General features: G+C 38.5%; 1 pseudogene; it reads left to right on the top strand.

Annotated features, from left to right (window-relative positions):
• Positions 1-18,216: 18,216 nt before the first annotated feature.
• On the top strand, positions 18,217-18,838 carry LOC111169068 (ADP-ribosylation factor-like protein 5A pseudogene; annotated as a pseudogene).
• Positions 18,839-22,135: the final 3,297 nt, after the last annotated feature.

The following is a 22,135-nucleotide window of genomic DNA, read 5'->3' as shown; positions in this document are numbered from 1 at the left end:
TGTGGATGTGTCCTTATGTGATATTTGTACACACCAGGGTTTAAACCACTCATAATCAGGTCAGTCATAATCTAGTTCTGGCCCCCAAAGCGGTCAATCTTTGGTCTAATGACAAATTAGACCAATTTTTTGTCTAATGAACAACTAAAGTTGAACTAGCTATGCTTACAATAACAACTTCTGGTGGGGGTATTAAATGTTAACTTTAGACACGCTCTAAAAGGGGAAGTATTGAAATACCAAATTAGGAAAAAACGGACTATTGCGGAATATTGAATCTTCACTGGAGATGAGCTTCATGTAGGAGTTTTATGCAATGTTCCCTGACCTTTTAGTCAAATAGCAGATTGAATCAGATTAAAATAATTAGCTTTCTCTTGTCAGAATACTTCCGCATGCTGCTGCTTCTCCATTCTGGTTTGTTCTATCATTGCCATGCCTAATATTCAACAAGTCATTTCCCTTTATTAAAGGGAAACTGCATTTTATTTTTGTTGAGAATGCTTTAATTCGTATCTGAACGTGATTTAGTTGAATTTTCCTCCCTTTCACAAAAATTAATGAAAACCAATTTCATGACCAATTTAGCATTAAATATGTGTTAGTCAAAGAAGTATTAGCAGAGTAGTTTAGAGTGAGTCTTTTGTGTGGTTAGAAGAGCGGTGTTCAATTTTTAGTATGTTCATAAATGAATGATGAGTGGGGAAATACTGACATCCAGGTAATTATGATTTCTGCATTTGTAGGAGAAAGTTGCAGTGTTTTTCAAAGTATGGTCCTAGAATGCCTGCACCAGAATTACTTGGGTTGCCTGTTAAAGGTGCAGATGCCCTAGCCTCACCCCAGAACTAGTGAATCAGAAATTCATACAGTGTAGCCTAGGACTTGACACTTTTAACAAATTCCCTAAGGGATTCATGAGGAGAGTGAATTTTGAGAACCACTGCCTTACAAGCATATACTCATATCTGATCCACATAGGCACATAGTTTGCCAGCCTGGTCCTGCAACAGAAATCTGGAAGTTTCCAGCTGGAAGAACCTTTACAAGTTACCTATGTCATCCCTTCCTGAACTTCCCATTTTACCACAGTGTTGCTAGATTTAGCAAATAAAAAGATAGGCATCCCAGTTAAATTTGAATTTCAGATAAACAATGAGTAATTATTTTTAGCATAGTTATGTCCTGTGCAGTATTTGGAATATACTAAGAAATTGTTGTTTATTGAAAATTCCATTTTAACTGGGAGTCCTGTATTTTATCTGGCAACGTGTGATGACGAAATTGAGTTCCAGAAAGCTGAAATGACATTTTACAATGCTATGCTGTCCCTAGGATTTCTAGGACGTTAGTTTCTACCTCTGCTATAAATCATTGATTTCTGCTCCACTGAAGGCTTTCTTTTTTGACAAGTAAACACTATTGTAAAAATACATAAATATAGTATCAACTAACTTGCAAATGCCTAAAGACCTAGAGAATTTATTTTAGAACAGAGAAATTACTATACATCAAAGTGTCTTCTTTTCATACATCATCCAGTGCTACTTAGTTTGTCGCAAAAAAAAAAGATAGAAACATGATTCTATACAATTATGATTTTAGATATACTTCCCCTTCTTCTTAGAACTTCCTGAAAATCATTTTATCTACCTACCTGCCTCCTACGGACCTATCTCACAGAGAGTCATCAGCTAACCAAGAGCGCATGAGTGGAATTCTGAGACCTCAACTCTGCTAATTTCCCAAAGTATGAGGTTTTAGGAACTATGACAGGTCAGTCTGAAAACAGGATCCTAGAGTTTGGGTGGTTTGAGCATGGAAAGGAAAGCTTGCCATTATGCTTCAAAAAAAAAAAAAAAATGTGTTTACCGGCAGAGTCAAGGAGTGGGTAGGGGACGAGGGCCATACCACCACACGCCCTTGCATCTTAAGAATAGAAGGGCCTAGACAACCTGTTAAAAATGTTTTCTCCAGAGATTGAAGGTTTCAAGGTAATTGGTTCAATTCATTCATGGGCTGTATCTTTGGGTGCTAAAAGTGTGATAATTCATTTTAAAAAAGTTTGATATGTTTGATTTTTTTTTTTTTTTTTTTGCTGTACGCGGGCCTCTCACTGCTGTGGCCTCTCCCGTTGCGGAGCACAGGCTCCGGACGCGCAGGCTCAGCGGCCATGGCTCACGGGCCCAGCTGCTCCGCGGCATGTGGGATCTTCCCGGACCGGGGCACGAACCCGTGTCCCCTGCATCGGCAGGCAGACTCTCAACCACTGAGCCACCAGGGAAGCCCTGATACATTTGATTTTTAACTAAATGGATTCCCAGAGCATTTGATCCAGTTTCATCTACTTATCCAAACTGTATCATCCTCCACAGAACTCAAATAGATGTGGAAGAGATCATCCATGCATACAGATAAGGGTTTTCATTTAATACAAGGACCAATTGTACCCTGCAGCATGTTTCAGGTACAAGTCAACTTCAAATACAGGACTCTGTTTTGTCCATAGAAAAACTTTCCAAGGAGTGGTTAGATCACACCTGGCTTCTCCTCTAAGCCCAATTCAGGTCTATATAAATGCTATGGATGACGTTAAGAAGAAGCTTTATGTCAAGTGACACATCTTTATTACATATTTGCCTAACACATGACTGCTTTTTGTAGTAATAATCTTTTAGGCTTCTATTGAATTTAGTAGGTATCAAAGTACTTTCACACCCATTATCTCATTTAATTCTTACAACAGTCCTGTGGGTATGCATACCAATTATTATCATCAGATTCTAGGTTTGCACATTAGAAAACTGAGGCAAGTTCAAAGTGATGAACTAACTTGCTTGAGGTCACACAGGCACTGTGGCCAAAACCTGTGCTCTTCACCACCATTGCACAACCACCACTACTTCTTTCTTCTACTTCTCTTCCTCCTGTATTTTCTTTTCCTCCATCTGTCTCTTCTTCCTTCACCATCTTTTCCTCCCCCTCGTCTACCTTCTCATCCACCAATAGGATTTATTGAGCTTAATAGGTGGGGGGAATGATGCCTAGTGCTTTAAATCCAGTTTCATTTAATTTGTACAATGATGATTATCCTCATTAAACAGATGTGAAAACTGAGTCTAGGAGAGTGAAATATCACACTGTTAATATGTGATGAGCCACAATTAGAACATAGGCCTCCTAATAGCTAACTCATTGGTTTCTGACATGAGTATCTGATCAACCAAAGCACACTAAGTATAATGATGCATGTTCTTTCATTGAAACCAGATGAAAAAAATGTGTAGAAAGGACTTGTCTCTGGAACTTGCATTTCCTCTGCTTTGACTCTTTGGATTTCCTTTTAAGTTGAATGTACCTGACGCTATAATGGTATATAAATAATGGTTTAGGCAAGGCCTGGAACATAAGGGATAAAGGCAGTATCCTGATACTGAAACGAGGAGGCAGGTCAGTGAACGGCAGTAACTCTGACTTGATAGTAAACCTCAGAACTTTGGATCTGTGAGTGCAGTTCTTATACTTAACTCATCTAGAAGCTAGGTTTTTCCCTAGAGCAGCAAACCAGGCTGAACCTGCAGGCAGAAGTGAAGTGGCTTTTGCTGAAGATCTTGACAGTGGAGACAGTAAGCCAGGTTTGTCATTATGGTATGTGGATGAAGTGCTGCTTTCATGCTTTCAGAGGTGAGGAAATGCTAACCTGCTATAAACTCAGAAAGTTTACAAGTATCTTCACTCCCCAATGCCTGGCAGATGTGCCTACAGAGCTTTAAGAGCCTGTTATAGCTGTCTTTAGTTTGCTTTGGATGAACTCTAGATGCCAAACTTCCATATAAATAATCAGTATTTCCTGCATATTCTTAATTATCCTCAGGTTGTGCTTTCTGGTACCTTACAATTTTCTTTTCTTTTTTTTTTTTTTTTTTTTTTTGCGATACGCGGGCCTCTCACTGCTGTGGCCTCTCCTGCCGCAGAGCACAGGCCCTGGACGCGCCGGCTCAGCGGCCATGGCCCACGGGCCCAGCCGCTCCGCGGCACGTGGTATCCTCCCGTACCGGGGCACAAACCCGTGCCCCCTGCATTGGCAGGCGGACTCTCAACCACTGCGCCACCAGGGAAGCCCACAATTTTCTATTTTAAATTAAGCTTGGAAAAGCAACAAACCACTTCCAGGCAGGCACTTTTTCCTGGGTTGTAGAGGGTAATTATACATGTTGGAGGGTAGGGATTTGAAAGCACATGTAATATTATTATTAATAGATGGCTGGGACATACATTCTTCATCTCAATGTAAGTAAGGGTTTCAGCATATCTTGGGAGATTTTTCATTCTTATTAAGGAAAAAATGAAAGATAGCTAGTTTATTTTTGTGGGACATGATCAATATTTGAGCTTCTTGGACATAAATTATATTCCATGCATACTATCTTGTTCCATTTTCTCTAAGTGCTGTTTCATCCCAGTGATTGAAAGACTCATTCTGAAGTTCATTCTTGCCATCTTTTCTGTTTTAGGGAAAAGATATGTGATGCATAGGAAGACCACAAGAAATAGTTGCCCAGTTTGAACAGTATTTCTCTTGGGAGCATTTGTTGAAAGCAACTAGAGGCAATTGTTGAACATTGTGGCTGCCTGACGGGGTGAATAATAGTTGGGGTACACCAGGGGTCCCCAACCTGTGGGCCACAGACCGCTACCGGTCCGCAGCCTGTTAGGAACTGGGCTGCAGAGCAGGAGGTGAGCGGCTGGCGAGCGAGCAAAGTTTCATCTGCCGCTCCCTGTCGCTCCCCATCGCTCGCATTACCGCCTGAACCACCCCCCACCTCCCCATCTGTGGAAAAATTGTCTTCCACAAAACCAGTCCCTGGTGCCAAAAAGGTTAGGGACTGCTGGGGTACACAATAGACTAACAAAAATTAATAGAATTTGTTGCTAGCAAATTTGTCCTACAAGAAATACTAAAGAGAGTTCTTTAGGCTGAAATGAAGGGATATAGACACATAGGTAAACCCTCATTAATAAGTGAAGAACACCCAAAAAGGCAAGATAATAGGAAATGTGATAGACAGTATAAATGTATTTTTGTAAGTTTTTATCTGATTTAAAAAACAACTGCACAAAGCAATAACGAAAATCTTTGCTGATAGGCATACAATGTGTAAAGATGCTCAGTATCATTACTCATTAGGGAAATGCAAATCACAATAAGAAAGCACTCACTAGGATGGCTATAATCAAGAACATAGATAATAATAATTGTTGGCAGGAATGTAGAGGAAATGAAACCCATATACATTGAGGTTGAGAATATGAAAAGTACAGCCTCTTAGAAAACAGTTTGGAGGTTCCTTAAAATGTTAAACACAGTTACCACATAACCCAATAATTCCATTCCTAGATATATACCCAAGAGGATCTAAAACGTATGTCCACACAAAAACTTGTACATGAATGTTTTAGTAGCATTATTTATAATCGTTGAAAAGTGGAAGAAACTCAAATGTCCATCAGTTGATGAATGGCTAAACAAAATGTGGTATATCAATACAGCTGAATATTAGTCAGTCATAAAAAGGAATGAAGTACTGATTCGTACTATAAACTAGATAAACCTAGAAAACATTATGCTCAGTGGGAGAATCCAGACACAAAAGGCAACATATTGTATGATTACATTTATGTGAAATGTCCAGACTAGAAAAATCTGTAGAGAAGGAAAGTAGATTAGTAGTTTCCTAGGGCTGGATGGGAAAGTGATGAGAGGATTGGTTGATGAAGGATAAAGGGTACAGAGTTTCATGTGGGGGTAATGAAAATGTTCTGGAATTAGATAGTGGGGATAGCTGCATACTTTCTGAATATACCAAAACCACTGAATTCTATAGTTTAAAGGGGTTAATTTTATAGTATGTGAATTATATCTCAGTAAGAAATTGTATTCAAAAGGGAACCAATGTGTAACAAAAGATTAAAGAAAATATACCAAAATATTGATAGCAAAAAAAAAAAAATTGGAGAAAATGTTTCTCTTTAAGAATTCTCTGCCATTGGTGGCACTCAGCAACCTAGTTATTGATATAAAATGGAGATAAAATATCTGAGCAGAAAAAGGTCATTAGGAGGAAGTTATTTTGCACTCCATTCTACCTTTTAATCTTTTGAGTGTGCCAAAAGAAAATCCAGGGGCAGGGACAAAAATCTGTGCCAATAGGCCACATATGACCTGTGATTTTTTACATGGTTCAATTAAAATGATTTTTCTTCTGTAAGTAAAGAGAAAGGAGATAGCTTTCAGAGTTATGATATTGATGCTGCAGGACAATGAACATGTAAACACTTGGCTAGTCATCCATGAATTAGCTCTTTAATCTGTAAATATGATTCAGTTTAATGTATGTTTGTATGTGTTACTTCAATAAAAACAAAGTCAAAGGAAAAAAAAGGTCATCGTGTCACACCCCTCTGGTACTTAAAATCCTCAAATGATTACCATTGCACTAGGGATAAATGCAAACAATAGACCCTGACTTTCAAGGTACCACCTGACCCGACGGTCTGCCTCTCTAATCTCAGCTAGCACCCTTTCTTGTGCCTCTACATCTTCCTTTCATTATCAGACTCCTTCCCTTCTTGAGTCTTTACCCTTGTGGTTTCTCTGCCCTAACAGTCCCTCCCTCAGTCACATGGCCAGCCCCCATTTAGGTCACAATTCAAATTGTGACCTCCTGAAGTGACTCTTCTCAGACTTCGCTCCCTATTACATCATTCCTTTTTTTTCTCTTTTGAATTTTTATTGGGATAGAACTGAGATACAGCACTGTATAAATTTAAGGTGTACAGCATAAAGATTTGATTTGTGTACATTATGAAATGATTACCACAGTAAATTTAGTGAACATCTGTCATCTCATAGAGATACAACATTAAAGGAATAGAGAAAATATATGTTTTTTCCTTGTGATGGGGACTCCTAACATTTACTCTCTTAACAAGTTTCATATATGACACACAGTTGTTAATTACATTTATCATGTTGTAAATTACATCCTTAGTACTTATTTATCTTATAACTGGCAGTTTGTACCTTTTGACTATTTTCATCCAATTACTCCCCTTCCCCTGAACCCCCGCCTCTGGTAGCAGCAAATCTGATCTCTTTTTCTAAGAGTTTATTTTTTGCTTTTGAAGTATAATTGACCTACAGTGTTACGTTAATTCCAGGTACACAGCATAATGATCCACTATTTTTGTACATTTCAAAATCATCATTATGATAAATCTAGTTGCTATCTGTCATCATATAACGACTTGTGCCGACTGGCTTGTGGTCCCGGCACTAATAAGCTAGAGGGAGGATTCCAAAATGGCACTTGCCAGCACCAGTGTCCTTGTAGGAGGATGAGCTCCCCAAAATGGCTGCTGCCAGCATCTATGTCCCCAGAGTGAGCCCCAGCTGCCTCCTGCCTCTCCAGGAGGTTCTCCAAGATTAGCAAGTGGGTCTGACTCAGGCTCCTTCCAAATTACTGCTTCTGCCCTGGGTCCTGGAGCATGTGAGATTTTGTGTGCACCCTTTAAGAGTGGAGTCTATTTCTCACAGCCCTCTAGCTCTCCTGAAAGTAAACTCTGCTGGCCTTCAAAGCCAGACGTTCTGGGGGCTCACCTTCCTGGTGCAGGAGCCCCAGGTTGGGGAGCCCAGTGTGGGGCTCCGACACTTTGCTCCTTGGGGAGAACCTCTGCAATTGTAATTATCTTCTGCTGTGTGGGTCACCTCCCTGGGGGTATGGGTCTTGACTGTACCACATCTCCACTCCTCCTACCCGTCTCCTTGTGGTTCTTTTTTTATATCTTCAGTTGTAGAAGATCTTTTCCGCTAGTCTTCAGGTCATTCTCACTGATAGTTGCTCTGTAGATAGTTGTAATTTTGGTGTGCCCATGGGAGCTGATGACCTCAGGGTCTTCCTGCTCTGCCATCTTGGCCACTCCTCCTACACCATTCTGTCTTAATGCGTTTTTTTGGTTGTGTTTCTCCCCCCCCCCCCCCCCCAGTTTTTTGTTGAGTTGATTTAGTTGGTGGCCAAGGTGGAGGACGGCTCAGGAGCAGCAGGCAATTCTCACTCTTTAGGTGCAGGTTGACCTCTCAAGATAGACTCAAACTTGGTGAAATCTGAGAGAGATGCCTTGGCAACAGCTGCCATCCGAACCACTGCCATGTGCAGTACCTTGTGATGGGAACTCTTAGGATTTACTCTGAGGTGAGCAAAAGTCGTAAAAAAGGATTGAGAATTTTAGCCAGTCTCTCCTACATGAAAGTAACATAGCTGTGACAGTTTCTCAAGCTTTCCTTGCTTTTAGCAACCTTGACACTTTTGAGGATTCCTGATAGGTGTTTTGTGGAAAGTCCCTCAATCAGGATTTTTCTGATATTTTCCTCATGATTAGACTGGGGTTATAGGTTTTGGAGAGGAAGACCACAGAAGTAAAGTGCCATTCTCATCACATCACATCAAGGGTCCATGCTCCCCACGTCTTATCACTGATGATGTTAACCTTGATCACCGGGCTGAGGTAGTGTTTGTCAGGCTTCTCCACTGTAAAGTTACTATTTCACCCCCTTTCCATATTCTACACTTTGGAAGGAAGTCACTATGCACAACCTCCACTGTGTTCGAGCTCCTTGAGAGCAGAATATCTAGATAAATCTTCCAAAGGGAGATTTGGCTATTCTCCCCCATTCATTTCTTTATTTAATCATTTATATCAATATAGACTCAGGTTATATATTTTGTACTTTCGGCTGTAATTTAATACCACTTTGTTACTCAAATTGTTCCAGCTTTGGCCATTGAGAGCTCTTCCTGCTGGCTCCTGTGTCCCTTTGACATACTCCCGTCATTCTGATTCTTTGAGCATTTCCTTAATTTGTGGCACTAAAAGATGCTCCAGGCTTCTCTTGTATGTTACCTGCCACAATCATTGAATCAGCCTTTCTCCAAAGATCCCTGGTTCCTTTTATTGGAGAATAGTAGAAACCAAGATCTGTGTGCTGGGTATGCTCATTACCACTGGGGTGTCATTGCTTCCAGGCTCTTTCAGCTGATAGAGCAAAGAAACATGTGTCTATACCCATCTGTATATATATATATATGTCTGTAAAGATTTCCATATGCATCTATCAGTATTTAACTAAACATGAGTTCAAACTGATGATTCCTCCTCTAATCCTTTACCACATGACCATTCACGCCTGTTCCCATTGCTTGTAACCTCCCTCTCCAACAGGAAGAAACCCGGCTCCCACCATTTGCCATCCGTTTACTTAATTGTTCAATTCTAGTATACATGTATAGTGGTCTCAGAATTGTTAACCTGTATTTCCATGGGAAATAATTTTATCAACTAGAGTACAGTGTTTATATACCATTCCTTTTGCCTTTAATCTTACCATCTCCACTCATTTCCAAAATTACTTTTGTCAGCATCTCTTGTGCCCTCTTCCTTCAGTGAGGTTGTTGCACATGTTTGTAATAGTTACGTTCTTTTGTCACAGTCTGCATTGCCTCCTAAGTTACTTTGGTTTTATAGACATCAAGGTTCACACTTTCTGCTGTAAAGTTCTGTGGGTTTTGACAAACGCATAGTGTCGTGTATCTGCAGATACAGCTCTTTGGCACTTGATCATATTAACACACGAGACCAGGACATATTGTATGTAGAGAAGATTTTTTTCAAAACTGATGCTTTTGGTGAACACGTAAGTTTAAAACATTTTAAAAAGAATTTATTTAAAAAGAATTTATTTTCCTGTTATTTTATTATTTCTCACAAGATATCTTTCTCCTGAAAGGTAGGTGAATTAGTTCTGAATCTTTTTATAAAATGGTGCCTTATGAGACTGTAAACATTTTATTTTATTTTTTTATCTCAAGTGTGTGTTCTTTCCCTTTTAATATCCCTACGTGGTGCATTGCTCTATGGAACGTAGCAATCTACTCTGCAGTATCGTATCTTATCAAGCCAGGTTTTGTTTGTTTGCTTTGTCCTTGTTTTCATTTTCCTTTTCTGCAGCGGTAGAAATACATAGTAGGTTCAGAAAGGAACTGCAAGAGAGTCTAATATCAGCAGCTATTTAATGGATAAGTCAGTATTTTACAAAACCAGTTAGGCTCTGGGTGGTTTCCTTTTCCTTCCTGTATTAGTCCCTGCCTGTCTGATTTCAGCACAGCAGAGTATCTCTAAGTTATATATGAGAAAAATTGAAAGCCAATTTGCACTCAGCCAAACACCGTAATGACAAATATGCTGACACAGGGGTATCACTGATGCAGTGTATCACATACAGTGGGAAGCTTGGTGAAAACACATTCTCATGGTTTACCCTTTACTTGCTAAGTCAGAACCTCTGGGAGTTTCTGGGTCCAGTAATCTGTGTTTTAACAATTTCTCAAGGTTATGCCCAATTTTCAGAACCACTGGGCGAGTGGTAACTATTACAGAGCAATGCTTCTTCTCTTTCAGTAGGACACTATCTCTATTTCATTTTCTTTCACCTTTTTCTTAATTTTCAATGGAAGGATTTGTCACTGAAACATTCAATTACCTCGTTATCTATTTATAAGTGGATAAAAGCCTTTGTTAAAATAGTATAAGCAGGGACTCAATTTATCCCTTTGGAGTGGGGGAAACTGTAGGAGAAGGGGTGTATGCATGTGGTCCCAATAGCAGGTCACTGCAGGACTAGACACAAAGGATTGTTCTCTTCTTTCTACAATTTCCATTCTTTTGTTGGTCATCATAGTTTAGTAGCAAATCTGTTTGGCCTAATATGATCTTAGTCTCCTTATAGAACATAAAGATGACTTGAAAGCTGGGTAACTCTCTCATGCTGGGTGTAGAGATGAGCTGTGAGATCCAGTCTGTAGAGAAAGAAAAATGAAAACATCAAATAGAAGCAACAGTGAAAGACCATGAGATCACAAGAAAAGAGAAAGACAAACACACAGGATGAATAGTTCTCAGATGACTTTTCAGTTCATGTTTCCACTACCTCATGAGGCCTGGCTGTATTTCTGCCCTTGGGGTCTGGGAGAAAGAAGTACATCTTTATAATAAAACCTCCCCGTTGCTTATGTTAGTGTGAGTTTCCACTGCATACCAACCAACCCCCTGACTCCAGGACTTAAATTCTTCTTTTTGTACCTAAATCTCTGTCCCACATCTTCTCACGCTGCTATGGCTTTCGCTTATTTTGAATATGCTATTGGGTCGGCCAAAAAGTTCGTTTGGTGGCTCTAGTAGCACTTAGTTGTCTTTAACTTCATTTGAAACAATTTTGTTAGATTGCATTGTGACAGCTGTCATTATCAGTGTGCATTTAAAAAAAAACACATCAATATTGGTGAATTTTTGTGTAGCCATTTAAATATTGAAGATGGAAGAAAAAAGCAACATTTCGGGCATATTACGCTTTATTATTTCAAGAAAGGTAAAGACACAACTGAAACTCAAAAAAAAAAAGATTTGTGCAGTGTATGGAGAAGGTGCTGTGACTGGTCGAGTGTGTCAAAAGTGGTTTGCGAAGTTTTGTGCTGGAGATTTCTCTCTGGATGATGCTCCACGGTCGGGTAGACCAGTTGAAGTTGATAGCGATCAAATTGAGACATTAATTGAGAACAGTCAACGTTATACCACGCGGGAGATAGCCGACATACTCAAAATATCCAAATCAAGCGTTGAAAATCATTTGCACCAGCTTGGTTATGTGAATCACTTTGATGTTTGGGTTCCACATAAGTTAAGCGAAAAAGAAACCTTCTTGACTGTATTTCTGCATGTGATTCTCTACTGAAATGTAATGAAAACGTTCCGTTTTTAAAACAAATTGTGACGGGTGATGAAAATACTGTACAATAATGTGGAATGGAAGAGATCGTGGGGCAAGTGACATGAACCACCACCAACCACACCAAAGGCCGGTCTTCATCCAAACAAGGTGATGTTGTGTATATGGTGGGATTGGAGGAGAGTCCTCTATTATTCTCCTTCCAGAAGACCAAACAATTAATTCCAACAAGTACTGCTCCCAATTAGACCAACTGAAAGCAGCACTTGACGAAAAGCGTCCAGAATTAGTCAACAGAAAATGCATAATTTTCCATCAGGATAATGCAAGACCGCATGTTTCTTTCATGACCAGGCAAAAACTGTTACGGCTTGGCTGGGAAGTTCTGATTCATCCGCCATATTCACCAGACATTGCACCTTCAGATTTCCATTTATTTAGGTCTTTACAAAATTCTCTTAATGGAAAAAATTTCAATTCCTTGGAAGACTGTAAAAGGCACCTGGAACAGTTCTTTGCTCAAAAAGATAAAAAGTTTTGGGAAAATGGAATTATGAAGTTGCCTGGAAAATGGCAGAAGGTAGTGGAATAAAATGGTGAATGTGTTGTTCAATAAAGTTGTTGGTGAAAATGAAAAATGCCTCTTATTTTTACTTAAAAACCAAAGGAACCCTTTGGCCAACCCAATATAGTAACAGCTGGAAGACGTCTTGGAGTAAGTGCGACTACTGCATTGCAATAAAAATTAGCAAGTAATTTCTTACAACTGTGACATTATATGTATATCAAAGCTAAAAAAGAAATGCATTTTCTCCCCTAAATATTAATACGTTTAAAGGTGATACCCTCTTATATATCTTGAAAGGTCCTCAGAAAGTAAAAGAATCTTTCACAACTGAAGTGACATCGCTATTGATCATTCAAAATCCCGAATTAAACTTCTGATCAAATGCTTCCTCTACAACATAAAATGAAATCCTTTGTTGTTTCATGAGAAATACTCGTCATTAGAGTTTTGTGTCAACGTTCCATGAGATGAAAAAGTATATAATTATGGTCACAGTTAGCCTTATATTGTTATACTTGCATTTAGGAAATTGAATTGTAAAATTAAAGATGTAGAAAGCAATGCTCCAGGGCTTCCCTGGTAGCGCAGTGGTTGAGAATCCTCCTGCCAAGGCAGGGGACACGGGTTCGAGCCCTGGTCCGGGAAGATCTCACATGCCGTGGAGCAGCTGGGCCTGTGCACCACAACTACTGAAGCCCACGCGCCTGGAGCCCACGCTCCGCGACAAGAGAGGCCACCGCAAAGAGAAGCCCGTGCACCGCAATGAAGAGTGGCCTCCGCTTGCCGCAACTGGGGAAAGCCCGCGCATGGCAACAGGGATCCAATGCAGCCAAAAATAAATACATAAATAAATTAATTTTAAAAATCTTAAAAAAAAAAAAAAAAGAAAACAATGCTCCAAATCACTTAGTAAAGAGTAAGAAATAAATTGCGGTGAAACAGCAGAGGCCACCCTGCATTACTTTGCTTCTTCCGCCCACAGGCTGAAATAAGCCCGAGTCTCCTCTTTAAGTAATAGCCTTGTAAACACAATCCGCACACCCCATGCCATAACTGCCTGCCATTTCTCTCCATCAGTATTAAGTCAAGGTAATAGCTAAGTGTGTAAGAAATTAATCTCACAGAGTGAGTAATCTTGGGCTACAGATAGATACATTTCCAGGGCAGTTACTTTACCTGAGATCCTTTTGGGTACAGCTTACCTCTAGCCTCCTCTTCAGGATTGTACATTTTAATTCCATCCTGCTTCTTTACCCCTAGGCCAGGTAGCTCTCACTCAACATCTCTAGATACTAAAGAATTCAGGTTCTCTCTATCAGATCATCTAGGCACAATCTGAATTTTCAGTAGATTGCAGGGATTAGGTCATACCCATAACCATAATTTTAGGGTCTCCATTAGGTCACATTTCACTAATGTGTAAACTAGAAAAAATACCTCTTTGGCAAATGTATGTCCTTAGGTTCAAGGCTTGACGAATGGACCACGGGCTGGATTTCAATCCCTTTTCTCCCATGGCTGGACACAGCCCTGCCTGGCAACTGTGTGTATCTTGCACAGAAGGTTGCACCAGGCAGGCAGTAGATATATGTATACAGACGGAATATAGGGAACACTTAAATTTAGCTAAATTGCAGGCCATGCCTTCACAATTTAGGGTAATTCCTCCATCCCTCTGGTTTTTAAACCCAGAAGTCTCCCATGGTGAAAGTCAGATGTGCCTTGATTTGAATACCCACTGGTGCTACCTGTTACGTGGCAGCTTTTGAAACCCTGGATAAATTCCTCCATTAAAGCTTCCTCATTTGTAAAAGAGGAATACTATTTACATAGTCTGCTGTGAAGGTTAAAGAAAATTATGTATGCAAAGCACATTTGGCGTTGTAGAATATCAATACATCCTATTGTCTTTCACTGTATTTGTCCTTTAGCCTACCTTCTCTACTTATTTGGATAGCTGTTTTCCTCTGGAAAGAACAGAGCCTAAAACTCTGTGCTCAGTTCTGTTCTCCTCTGTCAGATATTAATTATCATCATAATAATAGTTAACATTTATTAACTGCTTACTGTATCTAGGGACTATTCCAAACCCTTCCATGTATTATCTCATTTAATGCTTACACCAGCTTTATGAGGGAGGGACAGATGTGGTCAGCGGTTTACATTTGATGAAATGAATCTGAGAGGGGATAAGTCACTTAACCCAAATTACACAAATAACTATTGGCTGAGAGGGATTGGAACTTAGGGTCTTCTACGCTAGAATCCTCATTCTTTCTTTCTTTTCTTTTCTTTTTCTTTTTTTTTAAATTAGGTGAGGTGGTAAGCCACCCAAATCCATTTTCTCCCATCTCTGCCCTGTTCTGTGCCCCAAGAGAGTGGCCTCAGTGGATTCTATCAATCACCCAGGGGTCCTTGCCCTCCGGTTTGTAGTTGGGTTTGGCCAGTGTGGGGAAGTGTCAGGTGATTAAAGGTGGGAGGAAGAGACCAGTTGGGATATTTCTTCTTGCCACCTGCCCTTTGCCTTGGCACATTTCTGACAGTGGCCGTATTCTTCTGTGGTCACAGCTGCAGCTTTCACCAAGCTCTGGTAACATTAGTTCCTCCCCCCATCTCTTTCTGCTTTTGTAGTCATAGGATAGAGTCCTCATTCTTACCTACTCAAATTATACTATCTCCCAGGAAGTCTCTGATTCATTACAGGTTAGCGTTCGTCCTTGTGAACATTTACATCTATCATCTAAAATTTCTCTGCTTTGTGATCAAAGAGAACAGAATGCTCCATACAAAGAAAGAATGCAGTCCCAGAATTGAACATGGGTTCTCAGGAGAGTTGTGGTTGAGATGGTGGGTTCTGGATTCTGAGTGCTGGAGTTCGCATCTTCTTGCCGTGGGACTTTGGGCAAGTTGCTTAACCTCCATTGCCCTCCATGCCTGTTGCTTCATGTGTTAAATGGGAGGGAAAAAAATCTACTTTATTAGCTTTTTTGGGTGAGGATTAAGTATTGTAATACATGTTTTTTTTTTTTTAAAAAAAGCATTTTGAATAGTGCCTGACATACATAAAGACCTCAGCAAAAGTTGACATATTAGTATGCGTATTTTCATTTATGACCTAGCCACCGTATTTCAGATTACAGTATACACCCAAAAGTATGCCACACTTAGGAATTCTTGTTATAAGAAAACTGAATTTAATAAAACCAATGATCGGGGTGATTGCATTTTACTAAATTATCTTTTCAGAAAAACATAAGACCCCTGGATATTTTTAAACAGGGAGCTTACTCCTCTCATACATATAAAATGGAATGATTTATGAAACTTAAATATTTTTCAGAAAAAATTCACTAATTTACTTATTGCTGCATAGCAAGTTACCCCAAAACTTAGTGGCTTCAAACAGCAAACATTTATTATCTCACAGTTGCTCTGGGTCAGGAATATGGAGCAGCCTCTGCTTGAAGATCTCTAACACAGCTCAAAAGAGGGAGGAGCTGCTTTCAAGCTCGCTCACATGGCCTAAGTCCCTCCCTGGCTATGGCTAGTGATATAAGTTCCTTACTACTTGGGCAAAGAATTACTCAAAATATGATAGTCGGCTTCCACCAGAGCAATGGCAGAGAGAGAATATGAATGAGATAGGGTGAGAGATGGCAAGTAAAATGGAAGCCAGAGTCTTCTTATAAACTAACCTCGAGAAATGACTTCCTGTTTTATCACTTGTGCTGTATTCTGTTTGAGACAAGTCACTAGTTCCACTCCACACTGGATGAGGGATTACACAAGGGCATTCATCTCAGAAGGCGGGTGCCTTTGGGGCCACTTGAGGGACTGCCTACCTGAAGTGAAATGGAGGAAAGAAAGAGATACCTATTCATCCGTTTTGTCAAACCCAAATTATTAGTTAAGGATCAGTTTCTGAAATGTTATCGTTTTAGAAGTTTCTTATTAGATTTCTCTTCTCCATGCTTAAGTATAATTTTCATGAATGTGTGCTCCTTTAAAATCATTCTCCTTTCAGTATTTAGTATAACTTTCCCTGGATGCCCATCTCTTCCTCCTCTTCCATTAGCTTTTCACCTATGTTTCCCACCAAATACGTTCAGGAAAGAGACAGACTGCATTAAATCAAGAGCATAATTATTTCCGTTGCCCCAGATGTGATGCAGATGGTTGGGGAACTGAGTCCTTTCTTTGAACTGGATTTAATTAAAAGACCATGAAATCAGTATTAAGATGGGGTCAAGTTTTAACAGCACTATGAGACCGTAGATTAGAACAAGAGAAATCGCATCCAGAAATGACTTTATGGGTGTCGGCTGAGTAGCCTACGTGATACTTGAAGCTTTTCTAGGATGCTGTTTTGCCGCCTGCTTATATGCATTGAAAAAATTGTCCAAATGTGTCAGAAACATACTTGCTCTCATTTTTGCACACCAACAGTAGTAAAGTTGGAAGCTGGCGGAGTTTGAACATTAATATACATTTCTGTGAGTCTAAGAAGCAACTTACGATTTTTCCTCACCTTTCCACATTCCATTCCATTCCATTATAGAAATGGGAAGATTTAATGGTCTTATAATATGTTATATCTTCTACATTTCTACTACTACATTTCTACTGGCATCTGGGAATGTCAAGAACATTCTAGACCCTCTTATATATGTATTTAACTAACCTGACTTTGTGTCTTAATCTGGCTCTGCAGACAGAGAGTAAGCCCAGGGAGTGCCTCATCCTTATCTTACGTACCAGCCACACTAAAATTATTGATTACTGTCTCCATACCCATTGATTCTGGCAGTGGCAAAAATACAATGTGCAGGCTAGTATTTTTTAAAATAAAGATAGGCCCATTTTGTTTTAATGTATTACATAGGCAACAAAGGAAAAAGTAAGTGTAGTCCCATTTTTCATTCCACTCTTTTTTCCGAAGTCCTCACTTTAGCACATGTATATACTTTCAGGATGGTTCTATGCATCCACGATCAACTATATCTAACTAACCCACTGGGTCTCATATATCTTGTTTATGTGGCCACCTGGCATTATAACATGCATTTTGTTTTGTAAATTGTTTTATTTGCTTAACAATATATCTCCAGTAACTTTTTCAGGGCAGTATATATAGATATTATAAACCACGTTACTAGCTATGTGATATTCTATATATAATAATAGCTGTATAGCATAATTGAGGTATGATTAATTTAACCAGTCTGATACTGATGAACACTTACATTGTCACCAACTTTTCCCTACTAAAACAATGCTGCTGAAAACTATTTTTGCCTGCTTAAAATACTCGGAGAGTTTTGTATGACAAATTCCCTTTGAATCAAACAATACATGCATTATACATTTTATAGAGATTGCCAAGTTGTCAGTGAGCTACAAGAGAACAAAGATAGATATAACAATATCAAGAAAAGAACACGTGAACAAAACAAGAATTTCAACAATGAGACAGAAATCATAAAAAAGAACCAAACAGAAATTGTGGTGCTGAAGAATACAATAGAAATAAAGAATTAAAAACTCAATGGAGAACTTCAACAGCAGACTTGATCAATCAGAGAAGAAGAATTATTGAATTTCAAGGCAAGTCACCTGAGCTAGAGGAGGACAGTGGTCCACGAGGCTCATTGCAGACAACATGGAGGCAATGTGTGCAAGCCACAGGAGTGTGCCCCAGAGGCAGCGTCCAGGCCATGTGTGTGGCAGGGAGGCCTGGGCTTTTGCCTCCCTCTGGTTCCTAGGAAGCTGGCCAGCAGTCAGTGCAGAAGCAGCAGCAGCAGAGGTGTAGGCTCCAGCACATCTGCTTCAGCCTGAGCTGGGGGTGTCCAGGTCACCCAGGTGGCTGGAAAAGGGGTCAGCTACCCAAGAATGGGAATTCTCTTCACCAGGATATGGAGACTCTTCAAGCACCAGGAGCACAAGGTTATTGTTGGGGTGGATAATGCAAGGAAAAGTATCATCCTTTACCAATTTTCTGTGAATGAAATTGTACATACATCCCCTGCAACAGGAAGTAATGTAGAAGAGATAGTGATTAATAATACATGCTTCCTCATGTGGAAAACTGGTGGCCAAGAATCTCTTCATTCTTCCTGGAACACTTACTGTACTAACAGAGATTTTGTAATAGTTGTTGTGGACAGTACAGACCAAGAAATTCTGTAGTTAGAGAACTCTATAAAATGTTAGCCCATGAGGACCTAAGGAAAGCTGGATTGCTGATTTTTGCTAATAAACAAGATGGTAAAAAGAATGCATGACTGTAGCAGAAATCTCCCAGTCTTTGGAACTAACTAACTTTTATTAGAGATCGCCAGTGGCATACCCAGGCATGCTGTGCTTTTTACTGGGGGGAGACTATGCTAAGAAGTTGAATGATCTCACAATTTAAGATCAGATGATCTCTACTGACCTCTCCTCACAGACTTTATATAAACCAAGTGTTGGACTTTACCTGAAAGCTGTAAAAATGAATGGTTTATATATATATATATATATATATATATATATATGAACTAATTTTTCTTCTTATTGAAAAAGTTTAAGACCACTTATTTGAAAGCAAACATGAAGTCTCACCTTCCAATCCGCTTTCTCATTAGCTCTTTCCAAACCAAGGGCTTAAAGCTGTGATTGACATTTTTCTCATCATAAGTCCTCTCGGGACATTGTATAGTCTGTGCTAGGTAGAAAGGGAAAGGAAGACATTTTTAACTTTGAGAGCTTTATTATCAGTATAACCCTCCCTTGTTGAATGTTGTTCTCTTCTTGTTATATTTAGTCAAAAGACAAATCAGCACAGATATTCAGTTTCCAATATTTTAAAATGTAATATAACTTACGAAAAGTATTTTGCATAAGGTTGTTTATGTATTGTGTATATACTTGAAGTTCAAGTTAATGCTTTATGTTCTAAGGAAAAGCAAATTACACAAAAGTTAATATTCTTAGTTATGACCATAATGAGATGAGTATGGGTATTGGTTTTAAGTGCCATTTTATACTTTTTCCCTATGTTCTCTGTATTATACTAACCAACCCCCCAAATCACTGAGCTGCTCTTAAAATAATAATAAAGGAAAAATCTTGACATTGTGTATCTACTGTTTTGTTGATCAAATCAGATACATGAAGCTAAGTAATCCAACTGAGTGAAATATCAAGTTCTTGGCTTAGTATTACTAATGGGCAGAATTGCACGTTGAGCAATTATCAGATTGTTGCCTTTATTGGACCCTATGCCATCTAAATTACTAAATAAACTGTTAATCCATCAATCCGCCTATCATTAAGTGTATTTAAAAGTGTGAAGTGATTTTTTTCAGCATTAATTAAAAACTGTTGTGTGAAACATATCTACCCAGAAAAGTATCACCCTATAAATATTACCAAATAATTTAGCTAGAGTCTTCTTAATTAAATCATATGTCCAGCATTTAAAGTGAATTTGAGATTAAACGTAAAACATATTTTCTAAGCAACAGAGATAATTTTTTAATTTGAAAATTTCTTATTAGGAGTTGGAATAGTTTGACAATTGTAAAAACAGAAAAAACAATAAAAACAATTTTTAATGCTTTCAAGAATTTGGTTTAAAATTTGATCAAGATGATATATTATTTTCACTAAGAAGTAACTTGGCCCAAAATACCTTTCATGTTTTCTTAGGGTATTTTCTTTCAGTAGCTGAAAGTTGAAGGTATTTTTATTGTAACTGTAAACAAACTTATACTTAATGTGTTAAAACATATCCTTGAGTATTCAGTGTATCTTCATGCCTTGAAAATCTGAAAGCTACTCCAAACTGGCTGTTTTAGAATATTCAAGAAAAAAATAATAACCACTTTTAATACCAGCCTTTTAGATTTCATGAAGATTTTGATGAGGAATAATATTACATGCTATAAGCACTGACAGAACTTTGAAAGTTCCCTTCTATGAAATATAAACTACCAATATCTAAATCCAAGACAACCATGGGAGATCAGTGTTTAACACTGGATGTTTTGTGTTTTATATTTATACTATAATTGTCAAAATGCAAGTATAACATTTTAATACTTGTCAACGTGCTTTTACAAAAGTAAATCCTAAGTTACTAAGCTTTGAAGACAAGTCATTTTAAATTATACAGTCACATGAACAAAAAGGAAAAAGAATGAAAAGTGTAAAAAAAGAATCCTATAGGACTTATGGGACACTATCAAAATGAAAAAACATATGAATTATGGAAGTCCCAGCAAGAGAAGAGAGAGAAAAAGACAAAGCTTATTTAAAGAAATAATGAATTAAAACTTTCCAAAACTTGGAAGGGAAATGGACATCAAGTATCATGAAGCTCTAAGGACTACAAAGAGGGTCAATCCAAAGAAGACTACACCTAGACACACTATAATAAAATTGTCAAAATTCAAGGAAAAAGAACTATGAAAGCAGCAAAGAAATGTGGCATTGCACCTAACTAAAAGCTTTTGCTCAGCAAAGGAAACAAAATCAACAGAGTGAAAAGGCAACCTACAGAATGGGAGAAAATGTTTATAAACCATATATCAGATAAGGGATTAATATCCAAAATATATAAGGAACTTATACAACTCAGTAGCAAAAACCCAAATAACCCAATTTTAAAAACAAGCAAATGAGCTGAATATACAGTTCTCCAAAGAAGACTTACAAATGGCCAACAGGTATATGAAAAGGTGCTCAGCATCACTAGTTATCAGGGAAATGCAAATCAAAACCACAATGTGATATCACATCACACCTGTTAGAATACCTTTTATCAAAAGTCAAAAGGTAAGTGTTGGCAAAGATATGGAGAAAAGAGTACCTTTGTACATTTTGTTGGTGGGGATGTAGCTTGGTATAGCCATTAGGGAAAACAGAATGGAGATTCCTCAAAAAATTATAAATAGAACTGTGGTAATGATCCAGCAACTCTACTTCTGGGTATATATCCGCAGGAAATGAAATCAGTATGTCAAAGAGATATCTCTGCACTCCACTCCCATGTTCCTTGCAGCATTATTCACAATAGCCAGGATATGGAAACGTCCTAAGTGTCCACTGATGGATGAAGAAAATGAGATATATGTGAGATATGTATGTATATATATATATACACACATACACACGCAATATATGATTTCATTTAAATGTGGAATCTAAAATAGTCAAACTCATAGAAACAATAGAATGTTGGTCGCCTGGTGTTGGGTGAAGGGAGAAGTGGGGAGATATTGGTCAAGGAGTACAAAGTTTCAGTTATAGAAGATAGGTTCTAGAGATCTAGTATACAGCAATGTGACTACAGTCGACAATACTGTATTTTATACTTGAAATTTACTAGGAGAGTAGATCCTGTGTCCTCACTGCAAAGTAAGAAAAGAGAAAGAAAATGGAGAGTGTGAAGTGATAATTAGCTGGATTGTGTGATTATCTCACAGAGAATATCCATAGGAAAACATCTACTTGTACACTTTAAATATATTCAACTTTTTTTCGTTAATTATACCTTAATAAAGCTGGAAAAAAGATTAGAAAGAGGCAGTGGTATACAGTGGTTAGGTGCACCAGCAACTTTATAACTGGTGTCAGGCAGAACTTTGTTCAAATGCTAGCTCTTCTACTAAGTAGCTCTATAAATTTGTGCAAGTTAATAAATCTCCATCAGCCTCACTTCCCTCTGCTCATATAATGGCTGTAGT

Source organism: Delphinapterus leucas, chromosome X, assembly GCF_059928025.1.
Source record: "Delphinapterus leucas isolate spDelLeu-1000000601 "Yukka" chromosome X, BTC_Dleu_Yukka2, whole genome shotgun sequence".
In the NCBI taxonomy this organism is placed as follows: domain Eukaryota; kingdom Metazoa; phylum Chordata; class Mammalia; order Artiodactyla; family Monodontidae; genus Delphinapterus; species Delphinapterus leucas.
The sequence above is the reverse complement of the archived record's forward strand: the minus strand, read 5'-3'. Positions and strand labels throughout refer to the sequence as shown.